The following is a 7,775-nucleotide window of genomic DNA, read 5'->3' as shown; positions in this document are numbered from 1 at the left end:
TCCCCTCAGTAGAATATCATGTGAGTAGCTATCTCTCTGTCATAGGTTAGCAAGCATAGTCCCAGAAGGGATGTCCTTGCTAAGGGGTGCTTACAGTTTCCTCTGGGACCTGATAGAACCTATCAGCTGGCCAGTTTGAATATGGACAATTCTCTAAGCCACTTAAAGTTGTGAACACCTCTGTGATCCACATTTAAGAATAGGCAAACTCCCCCTCCAAGCTCTCTCTCGTTTCCGGCGCTGGCACAGGTGGCTGCAGGCCCCGTGTGGGGGCCAGCGGGCCCGGCCAGGCCCTGCTTGGGCCAGGCCGGGCCGGGCCACGGCCATCCTGGAGCCATGGACCTGTTCCAGCCATGGAACCCCCCCCACTGCCTTGCCGTGGGCAGCCGGAGCGGCTCAGCTCTCCCCCCTCTCCACTGCGATAAGAAAAATTCAACATTCCAGCTGCAAGGCTGCAAGGCCGAGGTGAGATTAACCCTTTTAGTGCTGTGAAGAGCTGAAATCTGAGGGAAGAGAGAGAGAGGAGATGCTTAAAGCTGAAATTCTGTTGTGAAGCTATGATATATCAGAGTATCCTGTTGTAATTTCATGAAGATATGGGGGGTGGAGTGTTCAACTCGTAAGCAAAAGCACCTGCACTGAGATAGGCAGATGCTGACGCAGCTGTAATTTCATGAGAAGTTTGGACAGGGAGAGATGAACCAGATGAGGGCTTTTGCTCCAGATGGGAGAGGAGAAACCTCAGTTCCTAGAGATGCTCCCAGAGATAGTCCTAAAGATGAAGATGAGGAAGACCCTTTGCTCCCAGGGAAGGAGAAGGGCCTCTGTTTTTGTTTCTGAACGGCTCAACCTTAAAATTGTACCCCAAAAAACTTCAAGAGTGGACCCTCGAAAGCAGTTGTGGGAAAAGCTGCAAGTCGGGGGAAAGGACTCACATGCAGGCAGAGAGACTCCTCTTCCTAAATGGACTGAACAATATTTGGAAGTGGGCGGCTGTCTCGTGGTGATAATGTTTTCATAGCACGAGCAAGAAGAGACTTCTCTTTCTAAATGGACTGAACAAGGTTATTATGGAAGTGGTAAACAGACTGAACATCTTAAGGGTTGTCTTTTCACATTGTCAGTGGTAGAAGGGAGGAAGGTGGGGGAGGAGGAGAGTTCTGAAAGTGGTATAATTTTTTTTTTTCCCCTTCTTTTAGGTCTGTTAATAAACTTCTTTATATTCTTTCAAGTTTGGTGCCTGCTTTGCATTTCTCCTAATTCTTATCTCACAGCAGATAAACAGTAATGAGTATTTTGGACCAAACCACTACATAAGAGGAATAATCAAAATTACCTGTTAGATCAATTCTCAGAATTATTTTTTGTTTGGGTTATTTCTCCAGTTCAGTGTATTTGAAAAGTTCCTAATCTGTGCAGAAGGAAAAAATCAATACACTGACTAGGATTTTCATGGGAAATAGAAAGGTGTGTAAGATTAGGTTCAGATGGCAAAGATTTTACTTTAGGGAGTTCAGATGGTCTTTGCAGAAAGATATTAATGTGTTCCCAGCAGTACCACAGTATTGTGTCCTGAAAGGGCTTTTGAGCTGATGTTGCTTTGGAGACACAAGCAGTAATGTGTGTGTGTATATATATATATATATACACACACAATATCAATACCTGCCTCATTTTAATGAAAATTCCAATTTATTACAATTAGTTTATTTTGGATACAGATGACTCAGTAGGCTGTTAAATATATATACACTGCTGTTGTGAAAGGAGTAAACCATACAAGTGTATTATAAGGCAAAGCCATACTCTTGATGAGGAAAGGAGTATTTGTGTGATACCAGCATGAACTGACAGGAGACAGTGTTGCAGGGAGTTTACTGAGGTGAGTCTTTTTCAAAGTCTATGTTGCCCTCAATTACAATATGACTTCTGAAAAGACCTGGCTTCTGCTGTTACTTTGTGAAACCACCTGCAAAGTGGAGAAAATATTGTGCTCACTCTTGCACTTCTTTTCCACAGATAAATTAATCTGACCCTGCAAGGTGTCTTTGTTGTATTCATTAGTGGTTCAAGACCAGGTGCTGCCCCTCATGCTTATTTTAGTGACAAACAACAGATGAGGCTTGATGTGCTACATGGTTCTCTTATCTCTGTTATCATGTAGGCAAACAGTCAGAAAAAATAAAATTGCTTTTACAAAGTCCTTGTCAGAGTCAACTGGAAATACTTTGTTAAAGTAACTTCCTAATAAGTGCAGAGTTGTTGTTTCTACATTCAGACATGAAAGCTGCAGTGAAAACAAGAAAGCTCTTGGATACACAACAGGCTGTGGCTAGATTGGGAAACATCTATTTGCAGCCCAGGAAATCATCAGTTTTGTGGTAGATAAACACAGTTTTGGTGGTGAGGACCCTCAGGGAGGCTTTCCGTAAGCCCATCCCTACTGCAGGCCCTCTCTGCTTTAAACTGTTACAGAGTTAGGTCTAGGCAGCCTTTGGACAGGTAACTGAGTGAGACTGCAAAGAGCACCTCAACTGCATGTCTTTCCTTGCAGTTAAGACTTCTTAAACAATGCACCATTTATTCACTGAAAGGTGCAAAGAGAACAAGAAAGGACAGAACTAAGGACTCCTCTTTGGGGTTTTTCCTTGCTTTTTGCCTATGCCATCCTTCCTAGAGCAAATTCTTTCCTGTTACTCCCTGTTTCTCTGAAGAATTGATTTTTTCCCCCTGATCTTAAGGTTAGTGATGGAAAGAGCAATCATCATTACTCTGGCTGTGGTGAAGTAGCTGCTTCCAGATAAATGTTGCCAAGGTTGGCATGTATAATTTCAAAGACCTGGTGGTTATTTTGTTTGGTCATGTTTTTTTTCCCATCCAAACTACTTTTGATTCCAAGAAGTGGAGTATACTGAACAGCTCTGATTTAATTTTCATTGGACCAAGGTGCTCTAGGAGATTTGCATAAACTTTATTTAAAATAATGTTATTATGTAAGAGCTTATTGCTGAATATAAACAGTTCCTGGAAACTTATTCCCTTGCAAAATAGCAAAGCTCTATAAAAATCCTCATTTTGGAAAGCCTTCTCTTGTTATGAAAGAAAGAAATAAATCATCTAAGATGAAGCAATATTTAAAATAAGGGGGAAGGAAATGAAAAGCTTATTAGCAAGTCTATAATTGTACTTCTAGCACTTTGTAATTACACACTGCATAAATTTCTCAGGCATTTTCAATTACTTTTAACTTTGTAAGCAGAGTTCCAAATATGTAGAAAATTCATTTTTAGCTGTAGTTTTCTACTTAGCATATTGTAGCTACTGTTCTACACATACAACATGCAATAGAAACACAAAACCTGACAATCAGATTTTTTTGTTTAATAATAAAATACTGCCCAGTTAAATTTTCTGTTAGAAAGTAAATTAGAATGGAGTAAAAAACTCTGTAATTTAAATTTGGAGCAACTGAATTAACATACTATGTTATAATACATCTATAATGTACTATGAACAGTATTGAAGACACAGTTTTTGGACCCATTCATTGCAATAAAATTGCTGGGAAAGTGGTTGGAAATGATAATATTAAGATTTGTATGATTTTCATCAGTTTAGTAAATTATTTAGGTTGTTTGATTCCTTGTACATATTAGTATTATAGCTTGTAGTGCTTAGCCACATCTTTAGTTCATAGCGTTCTTTTTTTTCTCTGCAATTTTATAAAACAGAAATTATATGGTTAAGTTCATAATTTCTTCATCTAATGTCATAAATTGCTTCATTTATTTATGTGTTTAGTAGTGATTTATACATATAATTTCAAGTATAACATTGGTAATTTTACCATTGCATATTAAGGAGGTTCATAGCCCTTGTCGGAGAATTGCATTGGGTTCCTTAGACAGTGTGCAGCACCCGCAGCATGGAAGCATCTGAGAGCCATAATTCTCCCCGTTCCTATTAATATCAGCTAACTTTGGGTCAGATTCTCTTTTAACAAATTGCTGCAAGATGTTTTTCTGAGTACAAACACCTTTTAACAACAAAGGAAGCAGTTACTCATTTATGCCACATTTTCTTTTTACATCCTCTAAAAATTAACATTGCTGCTGCCTTGCTTTGCTTTGCTTTTCATCATGGCCCCTGACAGGTGTGAACTTCTTAGCAGGTGGATTGCAATTCCTAAAAGATTTGCAGCACGCCATAAATGACAAATTCCCCTTGCAGGAGCAGTGGGAGGAATTGTTGTGCCCAGGGTCCTGGAGTCTCCCAAAAGTACACAAGAGAGGAACAGAAAAGCAGCTGACACTTCGATAAAGAACATGTTACTTCCTTCCATTTTAGTGGTAGCATACACTTGATTGAGGCAGTTCAGAAGACAAGAGGAAATGCACAGTGAAGTCTGACTCTCTGATAGGGACATGTTAAAGACCCTGAAAAAGTAGAAAAAATCAGTTTTGCAGAGCACCTGTGAACTTGTAAAGAGAGATTGATGGGATGACTGATAGGGCAGAGGAAGAAAAGAAAGTCCTGACTTAACATCTTCAGTGAACAACGTCTGAATTTGAGAAAAAACAGCAGAACCTGGACTTCCCCAGAGCAGTACGTGAAATCTGTCCTAACTGTGGAGTTATTCTGAAGAGTTAATTTAATGTAGCATGTAGGTGCTGATAATAAAGTTACATATTGGATGAATACTGGCATTGTATATAACCCCATTTGTCTTTCACATGCTATGGTATTCATCCTTGCTTTAGGGATTTCCCTATCCTTGCCCTCTGAATCTGGTGAGTGGATGGAAAACATTCCCTCCCTGAGTAGATGTAACTGGTGAATGGAATTGGGCCCTGTTGACATGCAGCATGTAGGGTCATCTGCTCACCTCTTGTAGATTGCTAGAGAGTTTCTGTCTTCTCTTTTGTTATTTTTCTTCTCAAATTTCAGGCCATGTTTTGGAAAGAAATCTAAGTTTATCCATAATTTGCTTTTCCTACCCTTTAGAACTTCTTCCTTTGTCCACTTATTTCTTTGCCTTAAAGAGACTAGTTTTAATTTTATTATGACCAAAATCTTTTTGTCAGTGTTTTGCAGAATGCCCAACCCAGGAGAATCCTATTGGCCCACTGTATGCTCTCATTGTACAAATAATAAAAAGAATTGTAAAAGGTTTCTATTTCTGCCTTGCCAGATTTAATTCTGACAGGTAACAATGTTTGCCACCTGCCCACACACATTATGTAATAATGTCCTTGAAAACAGCTGTGCATCACCACATCAGGAAACATAATATAGGATCCATTAAAAATAGACTGATTGACATGAGAGACCATTGGTTTGATCCAGAATGGTAACTCTGAAATAGAGGATTTGTTTCAGCATTTTACAATGGATATTATTCTTCATCTTGAATGCTTCTGGCTACAGTACTGTGACTCAGTAGTTATGGTCCTTGAAAACATGGAAAAAATTAACTGTGTAGTATAGCCACCGAGGGCCACCTCATTTACTGCCTAGTCACAGAGAGATGGAGACTGGCCATCTCAGATTTAATCAACCTTGAATAAGAGTCCTGTAACTGATACAGGGAAAAATTCAAAATATGTTTGCTAACTCCACTAGGGCCTGTTAGAGTGATTTCTGCATTGGTTCTCCTGTCATATATTCTGGTTCGACTTGGTTTATTTAATTGCGTGCTAAGTTATTTATACCAGGATTAATTTATCTAGATGACATTTCTTGATGTGTTTTTGATTTCAGAGGAGTTTAAGTAAGAGTCAGCAGAACTCTTTATCACACTGAAAAAGTTTGTCAAGAGAGTTGAAGTTTGTTCTGTGCTTTTTGGGAATAGCAGTTTTTGAGGAGATGTTTAGCATTTTATTATTCTCTTTACCACATATAGCCTCTGTGAATGAACAAGAACATCAGAGAAATATCAAAACTTTAGAAGAAGGGAAAGATTACCATAATATTTTGAATCTTTTCATTTTAATACTTCAGTGCTCCTTAGAAGAAAGGGGTTTTTTGGTTTTGGGTTTGGTTTTTCAAACTGGTCAAGGTATCTCCAAAAATGAGAGCTAGGTGCTTTCTCTCTTTATAATAAGTTTACATATTTTGTTGTCCAAATTTCTCATCACATGTTGCAGCACCACAAACCAACAATGACCTGTCACACAAACTCTTGCTGATAGTTGAGTAGCTTTAGCTTATCACAGAGAACAAATGCCAAACTCTAAGGCCCATCAAATATGAAGACAATAGCTTCCATAGGTACCTAATATAAATCACATGGTAGTTTTATATAGCATACTGCTGCTATGTCACTATGCCAACCAGAAATCAGCCTTGTTATTTCTTTAGCTGAAGATCCATTTTGTAACACAGATTCAGGGAGTGAGGCATAAAAGCCCATGCACAATTTTTCAGGTTCAGTTTTAAGGTGAATCTAATGCAGAAATGAAAAGTACACCTTGGGAAATACATGTCTCTCCTGACACAAGGAGGGAAGCAGGCTCATGGTCCTCTCAGTGTTCCAGGAGACCAGTGTCCCCAGAAAAGTAAGACAGTGTCTGTCTCTGTCAGGTTGCAAATTCTCTTGTGAAGCTCTTAATTTTCTGTAGGTGGGTGAATGTCTACCACGACAACCCAGGCTACTTAGGATCTCAGTGCAACCACAGTATCAGCAGAAAATAACAACAACCAACCAGCACCTCCACTATTCTAACATTTTCTTACTAATTTGAGTTGGCCTCATTAGGCAGGGATGTAATGCAGAAGAAAAGCACCTCAGAGCTAGAGCTGAGGAGTGCTAACCCACCAGGTGCCAGGTGGTGTAGCCCAAATTTCCTCCCACAGGAAAGGGATCTGCTGCCACACGGGCATGTTGTATGACTGCCATGCAACAAGAAACATAAATATACACTGGAATATTGAAGGGAACTGTAGCAACACCTGAGCCTGTAATACTCTATAAAGACACATTACACTGTTAGCTATTTATTTATGAAAATCACACTAACTGTATCCAAGCCCATTGCACTTACAGCTCCTGAGAATTCTGCCAGATATTTAAACTATTAAGCTGCTTGCTCCTTATTAGAATCATACAGATTTTCTTTTACTTAATATACACTTTAAAAAAATAAAATATTTTGGACATATTTTCTCTAAAGAAAATCCCCAGTTTTGTTTAAGGTCTTGAGAGTTTTGGTTGAGAATCTGTTCCCTTACTGATCTGTCTTGTGTCTGAACTGAAAATTTGAATCTAGGAGCAAAAAGGAGTTTTAATCTAGGTTTAACCCAAACTACTCCTATGCTTTCAGCATACTTTATTCAACCAATACTAGTTAGAAAGTACTAATCTCCATTTAAAAAAAATTGCATAAGAATTCATGATATTTTATATATATTTGGCAATAAAAAATTCAGTATATTTTTGTTTCCCCTTGCTAATTTTTATTATCCTCTAACACAGTGTCCTAATTAGTGCTCGGGAACATTTTATTTTAGTCTTTAACTCTGATTTAGGAAAACAGTGATGGCTTGTCAGCGAAGAACCAGTGCCATCTCGGGGCTGAAAGCTGAAAGGAGGGGAAGTGTCCTAAACATTAAATACAGTGTGGGGATAATGGGAACCAGGGACAGCAAAAAGGCAAATGGAGAAAAAAATTCCAGCTAATGAAAATAGGGTGAAGCAGAGTACAGAGACACACAAATCCTTGCCCGGAGGCAGCTGGGGCTGCCCGGGTTTGAGGAATGGTGTGGAGGAGAGTTGG

This window comes from Coloeus monedula (assembly GCF_965178545.1).
Source record: "Coloeus monedula genome assembly, chromosome: 1".
Classification (NCBI taxonomy): Eukaryota; Metazoa; Chordata; class Aves; order Passeriformes; family Corvidae; genus Coloeus; species Coloeus monedula.
The sequence above is the reverse complement of the archived record's forward strand: the minus strand, read 5'-3'. Positions refer to the sequence as shown.